Raw genomic sequence first — 17,914 nt, 5'->3', positions numbered from 1 at the left:
GTGAGGACAGTCAAAAGCTACAAACTCCCAGTTATAAAATAAGTAAGTCCTGGCAATGAAACGTACAGCAAGGTGACTATAGTGGATAATAGTTAATGTATATTTGAAAGTTGCCAAAAGAGTAGGTCTTAAAAGTTCTCATCACAAGAAAAAAAGTTGTAGTTATGTGAGGGGATGAATGTTAACTAGACTTATAGTGTTGATCATTTTGCGATAGATACCAATATGGAATCATTATGTTGTACACCAGAAACAAGTATAATGTTATATGTCAATTATATCTCAATTTTAAAAATGAATTGCCATGGTCCAAAAAAAAAAGCTTTAAACAGTTTTTCTAATAAATCAGCACCAGGGAGTTCCCTGGCGGTCCAGTGGTTAGGACTTCAAGCTCTCACCGCCGAGGACCCGGTTCAATCCCTGGTCGGGGAACTAAGATCCCACAAGCCAGGCAGCACGGCCAAAAAGATAAATAAATAAATCTGCACCACCGGAGGGTGTTAAGCAGGGAAGAGCTATCGGGTTGCATTCTGGACTCCTCGCTCTGGCTGCACCTGCCGATTCAAAGCTCTTGGAGTAAAGAGAAGCCATAGGATTCGGTATCTGATAGACGGGGCCACGAGGGAGGGGGGCCCTAGTTTGGGCCTGGTTTCCATCAGGAACGGTGATGGCACAGTTCACAGGGAGAGGACCATGCCTCTGAGGCCAGGGGATGGGACGAACGGGGGCAGGCGGAGTCTGAGATGCCCCAGCACGTTCTGCTGGAATCGTCTGTGGAGGTGCTCAGGTGACTGTGAGGGGCCGTCCACATTCCAGCAAAGGGGAAGGAGGACCGCATCGTGTGACCAGAGACCAGGACAGAGGACAGGCTCTGGGAAGCCCTGACATCGAGGAGTGACTGCAGAGCCCAACTGCACCCGGAAAGACGGCGGAGGGAACAAGCAGGAGCTGGCGCTCAGAAGCCGAAGCAGGAGAGAGTTTCCAGGAGCAGACGGCCCCCAGCAGTGCCGTCCCGATGGAAATAAGATGCCAGCTACTAAGGTTCTACTTAGTAGCCACATTAAAAAGAAAATCAAAACAGGTGAAATCAATGTTAATAATAGTGTGTTTAACCCCACGCAGCCAAAATATTATGATTTCAAAATGTAATCAGTGTAAAAGATATTGAGAGATTCTACGCTCTTCTTTTCAAAATGGATCTCAGAAACCTAGCGTGTATTTTACCCTGCAGCACATCTCCATTCAGATGCTAAACTTTCATCAGAAATGCTTGCTCTGTATTTAGATTTCATAGCATTTACAGTTGAAAAAACTGGGTACACAGACCCAAGTTGTTGCAGTTATACTGAAAACTTTTTCAGTAACTGCTTTCAAATTTAAATTTTAAATAAAGTTAAATGAATCATGCACCTCCCTGGTGCACTGGCACCGTTCAAGTGTTCAGTAACTGCCTGCCCAGTGGTCACCCTTCTGGACAGCGCGGTGGACAGCACAGACAGAGCCACGGAGGCACGTGAGCCAGAGCGGCGAGGAAGCCATGGTTTCAGGGGCTGTTGGTGTCCTAGCAGTGGAGGGTCAAAGGTTGAAGGAAAGCAAGGAAAAGTCAACAGAGCAAACTTCTCGGATATTGACTGTAGGGAAGTAGAGACATTGTATGGTAGCCACAGTGGGTGCAGATTTTTTGTTGGTAAGACAAGAGAGCATTAGGAATTTTGACTCAGGGGAAGAACAGTCCTGGATGAGATTGCATAGAGGAGAATCACAGGTGCCATCTCGGAGGCTGTTTTTCTCTGAAATCCCTGTTTAAGCCACGTGTGATCATGAGTGTCATAGCAATAAAGTTTGCTGAGCGCCCCCTATGTGTTGGTCGTACTTGCTCCACGTATTGTCACCTGTAATCGACATGTAATTACGGAATCATAGGTTTTGCTCTGAGAAAGAAAGCAGAGGCCTGAACGATCATTCTTCAGTCGAAGTTGGACTGGCCCGTAACCACGATGGGAACTGAATCCCCAGGGCAGATGCTGCCGTTTGGGTCTTGGGCTGACACGGAGGCGTCTGCACGCTCTTTTGTGCTGGGGGCCTTGCTTCCTCGGATGTATAACTGATGCAAAGCAGCTTCTGACACAGAAGCAGTGTTGGAAGCAACAGGGTGGAGGGCAGTGCGGAGACTGCCGGCTCAGGGCGGTGAGTCCCGGGGTCACAGACCCTGCCGGAAAACGCTGCCCGCAGTGGCCTGAAGACCACTGCTCCCGGGGGGCTGAGGATCCACCTGTGAAATCCCCTTATCTGTCCCCCGCAATCAAGTCGTGTGCACAGTGTGGTGGGACACTGATCCCCCAGTGATGGCTGGAAACCATAAGGAAACCGGTTTATCAGAACCAGCCCTGAGGAGACCACAGCCACTCACACATGCAGAAAACATGTCTGGCCCACTTCAAAGACGCTGTGCATGTCTTCACCACCAAAGGAAAGAATTCCAAAAAGAAAGCCATAAATAAGCCTTCGGGGCAGGGCAGGGGGGAGTTCAGTATTTTGGATCGCTCTGTTTGAAAGGCAAACATTTTCCCCCTTTTTTCTTTTGCTGATCTTGAGCCAATAAAGCAATTGACATAATTTTTAAAAACTGAGCACTGAACACAAATGTATTTTTTAAAAAGTTTATCCATCTGGAATGGCAATCCTGGTGCATGAGAAAGAAGGCAGTGACCTCACCTGGTCTGCAGAATCCCGCTGCCCGCCAGCTCCTGAGAGACCCGCGAAGGGCTGGGCCACACGGCAGGTACCAGAGGGGGAACCTCAGGCGGGAAGGTGTGTCCCAGGGTTCACCCCTCAAGGGGTCGTGCTGGCTCATTGGATGGAGAGGGCAGACGGGGGGTCAGCGTCGTCTGGCCAATCCGAAGACCCTGTTAGGACCCCACAAGGACAGCCCTCACTTATACAACACACTTGCCTTGTGCGAGCAAGGCTCTGAATGCGTTACATACTGACATATTTAAATCCCTTCCATCTGTCTTCATAACAGCCCTTTCAGACGAGGACCCTGAGGCACAGAAAGGTTAAGTCACTTGCTCAGAGCCACACAGCTGAGAGGGACAGAGCCAGAATCTGACCAGCGACTTGGGCTCTGAGTGTGCAGGGGACCTGCCAATCCCATGTCTCACCCGGACTCAGCGGTTCTCTGGACTGTTCCTGCATTTAAATCCCAGTGAGAGGGGAGTTGACAGTGAAGGAAAATCCCCCAGATACTCCAGGCTAAAATTCCAACCTACTCACCTGATGGATATGTAAATGCCACTTTAAGGGCTTTTTTTTTTTTTTTTTTTTTTTGCTATTAAGATTTTTCTTTTAACGTGCCATGAGATATATTAATTGTATGTTTTCCAAAGTATTTTCCAGCTGCCTCTCCCAAGACTTTACTGAATGAGGGCTAGATACTCCCCAACTTACATTTAAATCAAGAGCTTCTTGCTACCGTTCCCAGAGACGGGTCTTCCCAGAAGGACAGAGGGTGGTGTCTATTGGTCATTAGTCACCTCCACCCAGGTGTGAGGAAATACTGTGCTTTCTTCATTCTCAGTTTCCTGCAGAATGTTCTGGCTGCTTCCAGGGATCACAATCATCGGTGAGCTGGGCAGGGAGGGCTGAGAGGTGGACGGGGCCTGTGGGGGCCTCTCGTGTTCCCATCCATGTGCTCGGACTCCCGGCACCTGGGAGAAACGGCTGACCTGATGCAGACAGGCCTCCTCGGCGCCAGCTCCCAGGGTGGGAGGGGCGTCAGCGAGGAGGATAAAAGAAGCTGAACTCCACGTTCAGAAGACCCAAGAACAAGCTCAAAACTGCCTCTGGAACAGCCAGCTTTCTGGATTCGAGACGGCAAATCCCAGGAAGTACAAGCACCAGAGAGCCTGGAAAGTTCTAGAACTCCACCCTACATCAGAAGACGTGACCTCAGCCTCCCAGCTGAAGCCAATAGTGGCCGTGGAACTGAGCCAGCTAGACTCCCAGTTCCCCAAAAGGAGAGAGAGAGACTCCTGGCCCCAGTGGACAGCCTGGTCCACCCTCGCTCAGGGCAGGGCCTCCGGCGGCTGTAGAGCCTAAAGGGGCAGAGCAAACTGACTGCTTCTGGCAGCTCTGTGAGCTGGTCAGCTCCTCGCAGCCAGGACAAGCCTTGGTCATTCTCTCGTCCCTAGAGTTCTGGCCAAGCCTCAGCCACAGGAGGACAGAAACCTTGGAAGTGGCTGAGATGCCCGTTTGCATTTCTCTGGGCAACCCAACTGCAGTGGCCAGACCGTCAGAACAAGGCAGGGAAGGGGCGTGATGTTGACTACGCCCACGTGCACCAGGCTTGCTCCACACCTTATCTCATTCAACCCTCAAAACCTGGCAGGACCAGGGTTAAAGGAACTGGAACCCAGGAAGGAGGCAGTCTCCTGCTGTAAAGCTGCTGTCTGAACCCAGTCCCGTGGACTCCAAAGCCTTTTTTCAAAAGACGTTGCTACTGCATGGCACAGGGAGATCAGCTCGGTGCTCTGTGTCACCTAGAGGGGTGGGATAGGGAGGGTGGGAGGGAGACGCAAGAGGGAGGGGATGGGGGATGTAGGTATATGTATAGCTGATTCACTTTGTTATACAGCAGAAACTAGCACACCATCGTAAAGCAATTATACTCCAATAAAGATGTTTTAAAAAAAAAAAAAACTGGTATTTTTATCAACTCAATTCATTTTGACAGTGAATCCTAGAACTCGAGGGCTGGGCGGTGTCAGGACGGCCCAGGGGCTGCAGGAACGTGTCGGAGGTCACAGAGGCGAGGGTCCGCGTCCGTGTTCGCGAGCTGCCGCGACAAACTACCACCCCGCCAGCCAGATCAATCCCCATGTGTCAGTCCCAGTTTCCCTGGTCAGAAGTTGGGGCCTCTGCTGATTCTCTGCTTAGGGTGTCACAGCCCAAAATCCAGGAGTTGGCAGGGCCGCAGCCCCTCTTGGAGGCTCTGGGAAGATTCCAGTTCAAGCCCATCGAATTCAGGTCCCTGTGGTTATAGGGTCAACGTCCCCATTTCCTCGAGGGTTGTTATCCGGGGGTCACTCGGCTCCTTAGAGTCACCTGCGTCCCCGCCTCATTGCCGCGTCCTCTTTAACCAGCATGTGGAACCCTTCCCACCACGCTTATCTCTCCAACTCTCCCTCTGCCCCGTCTGACTCCGGCCGGACAAATTTCTCTGCATTTGAAGGCTTATATGATTCAAACGGGCCCACCCAGGCAATTCAGGGTAATCTCCCTTCTGTAAGGTCCATAGTCTTAACTACATCTGCAAACATGGAACATGACGTGGTCACAGGTCCCAGGAGCTAGGGTGTGAGCATCTCTGGGGTGCCACACTGTCTGCAGTTCTGACCAAGGCTAGGGGTGACAGTTACAAACCCAGGACAAGTGTTTAACCACCCAAATCCAGCACCATGTGTGCCAGGAGCCTTGCAGCTCTAAGCTGCTGGGCTTCAGGCTGGGGGCTTGTACCGGCCAAGGCGATGCCCCCCATTCCCCGTTGCCCGCTGGACAGCAGGGGAGCCGTGCAAGCTCTGGTTTTCTTGGTCTCCGAGGGCTGCTGCGAATCCTCAGAACATTCACAAACAGATGTGCAAATATAAATACCAAAACCCATTGCAAAATATTCATTTGTATGTCAATTTATTCAGTCATTCAATAAACATTTATGGAGCGCTCACTGCAAGCAGGCAATGTGGAAAAGACGTGTAGATCTGTAGCAGCTTGGAATTATTCACAAGGCAGCTCCCTTGATTAACTTGGATAACTGAATGGACCACATTTGGGCCTCTCCGTGCCTCAGTCTTCTTGCAGCCCATGTACACTGAAAAGCCCTGGGGGCCGTGGCTGGTCTGGTGGGGAAGTGACCTGTTCCGCCCCACAGGTGGATGGAGGCGGGCACTGAAGGTGGGGGACCCCCGCAAGCAGGGGGAGGGTCTGTGTTTGTGGTCACTGTCCATTCGGGCCCCAGCAACACGTCCTTCCGCCTGGGCACCTGGCATGGACAGGGGGGCAGGGAGACAGTTTGCAGGGCGTGTGCCGGGCTCCTGGGCGAAGCCACAGGGCCATCCTGCTTGGGGACACACATCGTGGACCTCCATTCATACGCTTCCAGCACCCTCTGCTTCTGTAGTTCAAAGCCTCAGAGTATCAGCTCATCTCCAAACAGACTGACATGTGAAATCTGAAATGATCAGAACGACCACTTGTGGGGCAACTACTCACTTTCCAAAAAGACCCAGAGTCCATCATGTAGCATCTTTAAACCACAAGCTTTCTCCAAGTGCGGTTCGATTTAGGAACAGATTCCGATTTGTAAAGCTGGAAGGGGCCTTGAAATCCAAACTTTTTATTTTAAAACAAGAAAACTGGGGCCCAAAGAGGCAGAGTGACTAGCCCAGGAGCCCAGCTAGTTGGCAGGCAGGACTGGGGCTTGGAACCCCTGAGCGTTTGCACTCCCTCTGCATCTACAGCACTGATTGCAAATTATGTTTATAAATTGATAAGCACGGGACATATTCAATTCCAAATTATCTTCACCATGCACATCACTTGATACAGAAGCACAAGGAAGTGGGGGAGGCTGGCTGAGAGCCAGGGGAGCTGGAGTCCAATCTCAGCTCTACAGGCCACTCACACTGTGTGTGGCCTGTAGAACAGGCAAGTGACACAACCTCTCTGGACTTCATTTCCCTCGTGTGTAAACTGACTAAAGTTTAAAGCTTTCCCATCTCCACTATCCATGACCAGATGCAAAAAGCCTTGCGGGGTTAGCCATATGTCATGAGCAAAACAGAACTAGGAAAGAAAGGGTCTGAGCTGAAAACTGCTGACTTGATTTGCTCTGTATTAAGAGCTTGAGTAAAGGAACATGGGGTCCACGAGGAAATCCCCCCAATCCACTGAGGCACGGTGTGCGAGGTGGGAAGCCACTGGGGCCGGGGGGTCGGGGGGCGAAGGAATAGATGGTTCAAAGGGAACGTGAAGGAAGCAAGGGTCCACCCACCTGCGGAGCTCACATCCCTCTGGCTGCTGCACCATGATTAGCTGTCAGCGCCCCCCATCCTAGTCAAGCTGGGGAGGGGGGCAGCCGGTCCTGGTTGTTGCACTTTTTACCTGAGCCTTAATTCTGAGACACGAGGCAAGGTGAGCAGAGGGGAACCCCCCCCCCCCAGAGCCCAGGGGGCCCAGCTCTGTTTCCTGGCAAATCCCACCCTCACTGATAGAGAAAGCTCTGAGTGGGCCAGACAGCTCCCTACTGGACCCTCACGCTAACCCCAGGAGACAGACAGATATTACCCCCATTTTATAAATGAGAAAATAGGGGCCCTGCAAAGTGACCTAGCGGTCTTGCTCATAATCCACAGGCCCCCACCTCCACCCCGTGGAGCAGAGTCTGAGTTTATACACTGTGTGTAATGAGAGAAGCCGAAAATTCACAGGAGCTGACAATCGAGCGAGAAAAGCTCATCCAAGACGCTCAAAACTAACAGAGGAGGGTAACCGAGTCCTACCTGCTTCAGCTGCACTGACTGAGGCTTCCCGAGGTCCAGATGGGGGAGAAGGGTAGCGATGATTCCACAGCCTTGCCTGTTACCTCGCTCACCATGACACCATTTGGTGTCAGTCGTGACACCATTTGCTGGGCAAAAACTGGTACGTTGAATCCCAAGTCAGTAATAAATGCTCTCCGAAGACAAAGCGCAGATATTTTTATTACTCGGGACAGTATTGTAGTTTCCACTGGAACGTTTGCCCTCTTCTCACAAAAACAGGGCAGGGGAAGGGGACAGGCGGGACTTTTCACGCTAATTCTTCCCCAGCAACGATTGTGGCTTTTTATGATCGGTGGTGGACTCGACATTCCACCAGCACAGGTGGTAACTCTGATCTTTCCCAGCAAAAGAATTAAGCACATAAAAAGGGAACCACCTTCATAAAAGCAGAAAAAGTCTCAAAAGTTAAGCACCAAAATATTGAGAAAGGCAACCGCTTAAACAAATGGAAATTCCCCGTCAAAAGAAGAAAGGTCTCAGCCCAGATGAGTCAGAATCTAAAGATTAGCAGGGAATGGGGAGGGAGCATGTGTTTGTGAATGAAGCTGTTCCAAAACACTGCCGTGAATGACACCCATGTGGGGTCTCTGGGGCCACCTGGCCTCCTCACGCCTTTGTCACACGCTAACTACATCCAGAATCGAGGTTCCCCTGTGTGGTTCAAATGTGCAGCTATAAGCATAAGATCACTGAGTTGGAAACCAAGGAAGGAGGCTTTTCAAGGGGGCCTGGGTCAGGATGGGATGCACAGAAAGGTAGAAACGTCCAAGGTTCTCTGGTCTGTCCCATCAACTTACGGAGAAGGAGCCTGAATCCTGAGGAGGAAGTGATAAACCGAGATCACGGTGGCGCTAGATGACAGAGCTGGGGTGAGACTCAGGTCTCTGCACTCCTGGACCACAGAGGCCGGGGCACCTTCAACCACAACAGAGCGTCCAGTGCGGCCAGCTGCTTTGCCCAGTCCCGCTCCAGACTCCATAGGCTTTGCTCCATGTCCCTGTCATTTCCTCTTCTGGTGCCCTGGACCCCTCTCTCCTCCCCTCTCCACCCCCTCTGCCTCATGCAGGCGGCCTGGGGACATCTGCCCGGGTCACCACGCTGCCCCTGTGTGCCCTGAGCAGGGCCTTCACCTCACTGGAGAGGCCTGTGCCAGTGAGGGGACAGAGGAGGGGTGCGGGAGGAGGGGTGGAGGAGAGGGGGTGCAGGAGGAGGGGTGGAGGGGGAGGGGTCGTGGAGGGGGTGGGGTGCGGGGGGAGAGGTGCAGGAGTGGGTCTAGGGAGGCAGGTTCCAGCCTGGGGCACAAGGAGGAGGGGTGGGGAGTTGTAAAGGAGAAGGAGGGCGTGACACTTCTGGGTCTGGCTGGTTTCACAGCAGGGATAGTGAGTGATCTTGGGCGACAGGAGTTTCAGGTCTTGTCCCCACAAGGCCAGAAAGGCCTGTGTCCTCCCAGGGCACCAGGCTGACGGGGCCTGGGGCCTTACTGTGGGTTCCAGAGGACGGGTGTGTTTCGAGGCCCCAGCCAGGAGGCAGGAAGGTTTAGGGGGGCTGCCTCCCCTTACTGGGGTGAGATGGATTTTCTGGGAGCACAGGAAGGCAGGACTTTTCCTTTCATGCCCACTAGTCTCTAAGAGCAGTGGGGAGGTGACGGTTTTATCAGCGCACAGCTGGAATGTCTGAGCATCAGTTTTAAAAGGCTATGTCTGTTTATGGGGTGAGGTTTGACCTCAGTGGAATTTGTACCGTGTATGGATTTGTATTTCTTGATCCTCAGAAACTATGAATGTCTGCGTGGCTTTAGACCAAGTGCACAGATGCTGCTCAGACTTTCTGATCATCTGCAAGTCCGTTTAGACCAACCTGAGGGAGTGAGTATTTCCACCTGGTTTTGTGTTTGTTTTTTTTTAAATTCACTCTCTCCCTAACACTTTAAGGGATGTTGTATAAAAATCACCCCCAATAATTTCAAAATGAAATTAACTTCCTCGCCCTGCCGATGGCGACAGCTGGGGGTAAACTGAGTTAGAACTCCTTTGGCTACAGGACTAGCTGGCAGCAGAGCCCCAGATTACCCCAGCCTGTCGGTCCCATGCCCGGGGAGAGACTGGCCCCAGAGGGCACCGAGTGGCTCTGGGATGGACTGAGACCTCCGTGAATGGCCATTCTCTCTCTTCTACCTTTCACCCCAAACACTCAAGCCTGCCGCCTTGGCCTCTCTCTCAGCCACCGAACATCTAATTAAACAGTGTTTTGTGGCATCTGCAGATAAACCAAAAATTAAGATGCTTTGTGTACAGAGGAGAGACTCACCTTCCCTCCTTTCCAAAATGGGACCATGGGCCATAGATTTTAAATTGGTTGTAGAGGTAAAGAAATCAAAAGAAAGCTGATTTGTTCACATGTACTTTTAGGCAAGAATTTTTGCTCCCTTTAGTGTGTGCAAAATGTGTGTGTGTGTGTGTTTTACATACACATACTGCATCAAGATGGTCCCATTCTAACAAAATCTGACAAGGTCAGCCAGCCAGCTCAGGGTCTCCGTCTCCCAACTTCCCGAGGCTTGGCATCCTGTCAAGCCTCCACATCCATCAGAGGCTGAATTATCCAGTCGTCGCTGGATTAATTCCACAAGGACCTTGTATGGACCACAAGCCCAGCCAGACGGCATCGGTGCCCACAGGTGTAGCAGACACAGCCCTGCCCTCAAGGTGTTTACCCTCTGGCTGGTGTCGCGTGTTCTACCCACAAACAGCCAAGCGGGGGAGGGCTCTGGGGCAGGGGGGCAAGGGGCCGTGTTTTGTTCTTTGTTCTGACAGCACCGGTTGAAAGTCTGCTGTATCAGATGCTCCTGGGACACAATGGACACAATTTTTCCATCTGCACTGTTGATTTTGTTCTCCTCCTGGCTCGAAAAGGGATCTGCTATCATTTCAAAGCCTTTCAGTGCCAGTCAGGACGGGTTTTCCTTAAACAGTTTCATCTGTTTCTATAGTTGCCTCCCCCCGCCCCGGGCTCCACTCCCACCCTTGGCTCAGTGGCAGGCGCCACGCTAAGACCAAGCAGGGTTGATTTGAGAACCGGTGAGCACCTTAATGCCAGGACTTGAAGAACGACTTCATGCTTTGGAAGACAGCCACAGAATGTGAAAACCAGAGGATGATGGATGGCAGCCTGGGCCTAAGCCTGCCGAAGCCCACAGCTCTGGGGCTCTCGCGCCAACTCGAGGTGTTCTGAGGCTGCGGTCCTGGCTGGACCTGTGGCAAGAAACGCCTGGCGTCTTCCTCTGTCACCATCCTCCGTCTCATTCATTCAGTCAGCACACTGTGGACACGTCCACATAGCCGAGCTTACAGGGGAAGGGGCGGGCGGGAAGGAAAGGAGTGAAGCTGGGGAAATACTAAATGTTCTAGAGCAGGAAAAAAACACACTGAATGCACGTCACTCCACAACGAAGTGATGAAGCGCTTTAGGAATCATGCTACGTAAAGACACACCAACAGAAATGTTGCTACAACAAAAGGGCTGGGAGAAAAAAGTCCAATCTCCACCAACAGTGGGTAAGTTGAATTAGACCAAGTAAATGCACACAACAGAGCCACTAAAAGAACAGATACCTTATCACTGACACGCAAAGTCCCCTCAGAGAGCACTGTGAAGAAAAAAGGCAAGACGGGGGTGAAAATCAGCTCATTTTTGTTTAACAAAATGCAAAGAAAATTTCCTTTCCAATGCAAAGAAAATTTCTGGAAGGACAAACAAGAAACCGTTCACAATGGCTATCTTCGGGGAATGGGACTTCCATTTGGTTTGCATTGTCTACCATGAGAATATATTAGTTCTGTTTTTAAAAAATAGTAATAATTTTTTAGATTAAAAACTCACCACTGGGGCTTCCCTGGTGGCGCAGTGGTTGAGAGTCTGCCTGCCAATGCAGGGGACACGGGTTCGAGCCCTGGTCTGGGAGGATCCCACATGCCGCGGAGCAACTGGGCCCGTGAGCCACAACTACTGAGCCTGCGCGTCTGGAGCCTGTGCTCCGCAACGAGAGAGGCCGTGACAGTGAGAGGCCCGCGCACCGCGATGAAGAGTGGCCCCCACTCGCCACAACTAGAGAAAGCCCTCGCACAGAAATGAAGACCCAACACAGCTAAAAAAATAAATAAATAAAATAAATAAATTTATTTAACAAAAAAACAAACTCACCACTAAGAAAACCAGTTCGAATACTACTCCCCAGCTCCCCGGGGACCTCCTGGGCATGGCAGGTGTACTAGATTCTCTGAAGTTTGGGGGGTTCTGGTTTCTAATTCTAACAAGACCATATTGTTTTGCTCTTCAGCCTTAGACCACACACCCTCTCTATGAACCAGCCGCACCCTCAATAAAGTAAGGATTATCAAGAGTCACTGTCACCATAAAGGATGGAAAAAGACAGTAATAAATTATAGCAGTAATAATCACAGAATATTAATGAATTAAGAGAACTGGGAGGTTATAAATTAAGTTGGCCTTAAAAGGGGTTCTCTAAAGCAAGAGGTGGCAAACGACAACCTAGGGCCACAGTACACGCATCCCTGCCGCAATGCTCCCACGCCCGCTGTGACCGCAAGGCCCGACTGTCCCCTTGACCCTGCTCCTACCGCTCGCCCACCCATTCACCCACTCGGTTCCAGCCACACTGGTCTCCCCTCTGCTCCTAAAATAGGCTAAACACATTCCTGCCAGCCGACTGCCTAGAGAGAGTTTCCAGGCTGCAAGGCAGGCAAGGAACCCAAACTGAGCCCTGTGGGGTCACTGAGTTGAGGAGACAGACTTGAGAAACAGGGAAGCCCAGGCAGCTGGAACCACAGGGCAGAGGAGCTCAGAGGAGCCTGGGGCTACTTCACATACCCACCAGCCAGAGTGGCAATGTCACAACATACAGGCTATCAGGTATAGTATCTCAGGAACAGAGAAAACTCAGTCCTAGACCAGGGGCTACTCTGGTCCCACCTAACAAATTTTAAGAGCAATCCTCATAAGGGCCAAATGGCTTCTAAGTAAGTCCACTGCACCCCCAGAACAAAGCCCAAAACTACTTAAATGAATACCAAAAACCCAGCACCCTACGAGGTAAAATGTACAGGTAAAATGTCTAGCAACCAATCAAAAACTACCAGTCGTGCAAACAAACAGGAAAATACAACCCATATTGAAAAGAAAAATCAATCAATATACGCAAACTTAGAAATGACCCAAAGGATAGAATTAGTAGACATTAAAACAGTTATTGGAACTATAGTCCATATGATCAAAAAAGCAGAGGAAGATATAAACATTTTAAGAGACATGAAAGATACAGTAAAGACTCAAGATGAAAAATAGAAATAAAAAGTATAATATCTGAAATGAAAAATACAATTTGATGAAATTAACAGCAGAACTGCAAAAAAAAAATTGTACCCCAGCAACATAATCAAATATGAAACATTGAAAAAAAAAAAGAAAACCAAAAAAATGATGAATAGAACATCACTGAGTTGTGAAATTCAGAGGCTTAATAAATGGGTAATTGAAATCCCCAACGGCGAAAGGCAGGAGAAGTATTGAAGAAATAATGGCCACATTTTTTCCAAAATTGATGAAAACTCTAATTCTACAGATCCAAGAAATTCAACAAACTTCAAACACAAGAAATGTGAAGAAAACTACACCAAAGCACATCATACTGAAATTGCTCAAAACCAGTGGTAAAGAGAAAAATCTTCAAAGCAGTCAGAGAAAATTGACACATTACATGCAGAGGAAAAAAAAAAAGATTAAAATGACAGCAATTTTCTCTTCAGAAACAGCACAAGTCCGAAAACAGTGGTTCAACATCTTCAAAGTACTAAAAGAAAAAAAAACTGTTGACCTGGAATTCTATTTGCGGAAAATAACTTTCACAAAAACTTTCAAAAGTGAAGACAAAGTAGACTTTTTCAGACATAAAAAGAGGTGGATGAATTCATCCCCAGCAGATCTGTACCACAAGAAATGCTAAAGGAAATCCTGTAGGCAGAAGAAAAATGATGACAGGTGGAAATCTAGATCCACACAAACGAACAAAGAGCACCCAAAATTGAAAGATAATCATGATAACATTTAGTAAGAAATTTTCTAGCAGAAGCTGACATTTTGACATCTCCTTTTCTCTTTGCATGTCCCAAAGCAAGACGGTGACACACAGAACTTTAAGAAATGTCATGAAAATGTTAATCAACTAATATTATTGAATATCCAAAAAAATTGTTTAGTGAGCCATCATCCATATGTTTAATAATGTTTAATAAACATTTCAGAGGAAATATTTATTAAATGTTGAAGGAAAAAGGAAGAAAAAGAGGGAGGGAGGAAAAACCATCAACATAGCATTGGAGCCGATTTCCAATTACCACGGAGCAGCCCGCTGCTGTCACACTTGTCCTTCACTTGGAAGAACTACCACGTCCTTCAGGGGTCAGCAGAGACCCTGGCCTCCCTCCTGAGGGGCACTCGTCCACCAGCCCCTCATCTCCTGGGTACAAGCCGGAGAAAATAAGAATGAGGCTCAGCACTCTAGCTTTCAAAGGCTGGGGCCTCCATTCTGAGGACTTACAGGATATTGGACCAACACCCCAAAGGGGGCCCTTCACTGAATAGCTGCTGGATCAACGGAATGTTTCTCCCGCCCACAGAATCGTTCTCACACTCTGTGCCAGGCTCACAGCCCAGGACGGCTCTGTGCCCTCCCTGACGGCTGCATGTAAATTAAAGCACGCAGAACACATTTATCAGCTCTGCCCCCAGTTCTACTCCAGACCAAAGAGACGTGATGTGGCTTGAATGTGATGAGCCATCATTAATGTCCTGTCCCCACTGAGAGCCTGGGGGCCAAGGAGTGACCCCAACCCTCCAAGCAGCCCTGTCTGTGCAATCTCAGGACAAGTCGGTCCAACAAATACCTGGTTTTCTCATCGTCTCCAAAGCACACACACACACAAAAAGTTTCTGGCTTTTTATTTTACCTGTTACTAGTGAACTTGCTCTGTGGATCTTACGTTTTATCTCCCTAATGCACAGAGCAGCCAGTCAAAGTCAGTCAGTCTGACGATTGCCAATTTTTGCACAGACTAAAAGTCATAATTGTGGGAATTCCCTGGCAGTCCAGTGGTTAGGACTCTGCACTTCCACTGCAGGGGTCCTGGGTTCAATCCCTGGTCGGGGAACTAAGATCCCGCAAGCTGCGCGACACAGCCAAAAAGAAAAAAAAAAAAAATTCAGAGATACCAAAGGAAAGAAGAGCACAAAATATTAGAATCATGTAGGTAAATAAAAATAACTATTTTTAAAATAAATAAATAAAAGTCATAATCGTCTGAATTTTTCACATGGTAAATAGATTAGATTTAGAATAGATTTAATTCAGTTTATGAATAGATGAATAGATCTATTCAACTGAATAGATCTAATGAATAGATCCTGACAAGGGCAATGTCTCGAGCGTCCAAAAGAACCACCTCAGTCGCAGCTAGAGTGAGTCCTAACCCCGCTGGTGAACTTGGGTCCCACCCTCACATTTTTATTCAGAGCTGTCCTTCGTGGGCCTTGTGTGGGCCTGAGGGGAAGGGGACCCTCATCGGGACAGAGAAGGGGCTGGCTGAGCCAAGCTTGCCTGGGCCAAAATAAACAGTCCCTTTGTGGTCATTATTTTAATGAGATAATTCAATCAGTCTTGACATGCTTTCTAAATACAGACAAGAGTACGCCCAAACTGCCACGGGGTTGGTGATCTTGAAAAGGTCTGATTTTTCCACTCTCTCCTGGATATAAAAATAAGGAAAGCTGGGAAGAGTTTTATTACCTTTTTTTTCCTTCACACAGTACCACCGAATTTTTTCCAAAGGTCCGGAGAAGAAAACAAGCCTTAGAACCAATCATTTTTTAAAAGGATGTTATTCAGTTTTCCTAATCTTCAAAAAACAGGGTGATTGCAAAAGACCCGCTGAGACAACCTGTATTCCCAGGCTGACCCCCGAAAGCAGGTTTCTGATTGAAGCAGCTGGGCCTTCTGGGGGTAGGGCAGGGAGGAAGGGGGCGAGGCGGGGTGATGCAAGGCAATGTTAGGATGCTTTCGTTTTTAGAAAAGCATAATTAATAGGAAAAACAATGCATATTTTAATGAGTTTCTTCTTCCTTTTCAGAAGCAACATAATACTCTTGTAGGCAAAGGGATCAAAGAAATACAGAGTCCTGAGTCCAAATTATGTTTCGGGAAGACTTCCCATTTCTGCTCATCCAAAACTTTCCTTTTACCTGTAGGGTGGTCTCCAACCTTGGCTTCCCTTAGAGGCTGTTTCAGGACACCCTCAGGGCCTGGCTCCCTCCCTCCCAGGCCACCCCAGCTGCTGTTCAAAAGTCTTATCACCTGAACCACTCTGCAGGCCCTGAACTTTACTTTGCTTTCTTGCCACTGTAAACTCTGCAGCTCGGTGCCAGTAATCAATCCCCTCCTAACCTTTTCCCCTTAGAGCAGCTCCCACCGGACAATGGATGTTCCGTGGGAAAGGTCAGACTCCAATAGTCTTTACACATTCTGGATACTAATCCTTAGTGACTTCAATGTATTACAGTCATTTTCTTCCAGATCGTGACTTGATTTTCACTTTTTTTTAGTGTCTTTTGATGGAGCAAATTTCTAATTTTAATGGGATCAAATTTATTATGTTTTATATATTGCTCGTGCTTTTTTGTGTCTGATTTTTAAAAAAAAAATTCTCTCCAGAAAACATAATGATATGTTGTTATAATCTTTTCCAGTGTTTTAATATTTTTAATTCACATTTAGTGTTTAATACAACTGGAATACATTTTTGTCGTAGTATGTGATGGGCCATGATTTTTGTTTGTTTTCATATGGCTAACCACCTCTCCCAGCCCTTTTACTGAATAGTCCATTTTTACGTGCAATGAATTCTGTCACTTATTAAGTTTCTACCCACGTGTATCTGACCTCATGCATGTGTATTAAAGATGTGATTTTGTTCTGAGACCTCCAATTCCAACCCAACACCGTAGGGTCTACTCCAGCTTACCCACTTAGCTTATTCATAACGCCTTTCTCCTACTGTGAGAAACACGGTTCTTGTTATCTACAACATATTCAATTTTTTGCTCTATCTTAGAATAAACACAAAGTAGTTTCAACTGTTAAAAAAGAAGAGAAAAAAAAGATCAGACCCGAGCAAAACAGAGGAGTTAATGTATGTCCCAAATGTAGGTCTGAGAGGGAAAGATGCAGTCTGCCCTCTCCGTGTCCTTGAAGGGCAGCGATCTGGACCCTCGGCCCCCAGCTGTGAGCACAGCAGCCTTAGACCGATGGCCAGCACCCACCCGGGAGCAGAGCGGGATGCAGGGACCCGAGTGCAGACGGGACAGCTCAGAGCCGGGTGGGTTGCGGGGTGGTGCGGGGTGGCCTCCCCGTGTACTTGCTTCCACACGCGTCCATCCTTCTCAACCAAGAAAAATACACAAAATCCTCCTCCCGTCTCATCTTCCTGCCAAAAGGGAACCCATAGAGAATTATAACAAAGGGGATCTTGTTTCTCTGTTTAATGCTCTCTAGGGACTGGTTTGGAGGATGCATTCGCATCCTTGCCATTTTCTATCTATTCTTAAGAGTCACCTTGGGGGCTTGGAGGTGCCATCAACCCATGCGGAAGCGAGGAAACAGGGACAATGCCTTGCGGGTGGCGTAGCAATGAGACAGGGGCTCCCAGTGAACATTTGAGAGCTCTGCTTTCCACTGAAGCCTGAACTATCTGGAGGGAACCATCTGGGGGACATCTGAGGGAGGTGACGACAGCGTGGGGGAGCCCAGCCCCCTCGCTTCAAAGCCTGCTTCCCACCCCGCAGTGAAGAAACTTCCCTTCTTCCCACATGTCCGCCTGGCTAAATATAAATCCATCTTGGTTTATACTGTGCGGCCTCCAATTGAACCATATTCTTCACTTGTTTGATTCAGAAGCAAGAAACCATCCTGAGCCTCCCCGGGAAGCCTGCGAGCGAGACCTCAGGGCCAGTTCCCAGCTCCTCGGGTGGGGGGTTGGCTCCAGCATCTGCCGCAGAGCACTTTGGGGGCTCAAAGGGAAGGGTGCGAGGATGGACCAGTTCTAGGAAACCATTAACATAATTCCTACATCAAGGCGTCCAGAGAAAACGTAAGCCCACGAGATGTCAAAGAGGTGTTTCAGAGCAGTAACCCTCCTCTTGATTTAACCCAAAAGTCCTAAGTAAAATCGGAACAGACGGTACGACCT

This window comes from Balaenoptera borealis (assembly GCF_965194805.1).
Source record: "Balaenoptera borealis genome assembly, chromosome: 14".
Classification (NCBI taxonomy): domain Eukaryota; kingdom Metazoa; phylum Chordata; class Mammalia; order Artiodactyla; family Balaenopteridae; genus Balaenoptera; species Balaenoptera borealis.
Note: the sequence above shows the minus strand (reverse complement) of the source record.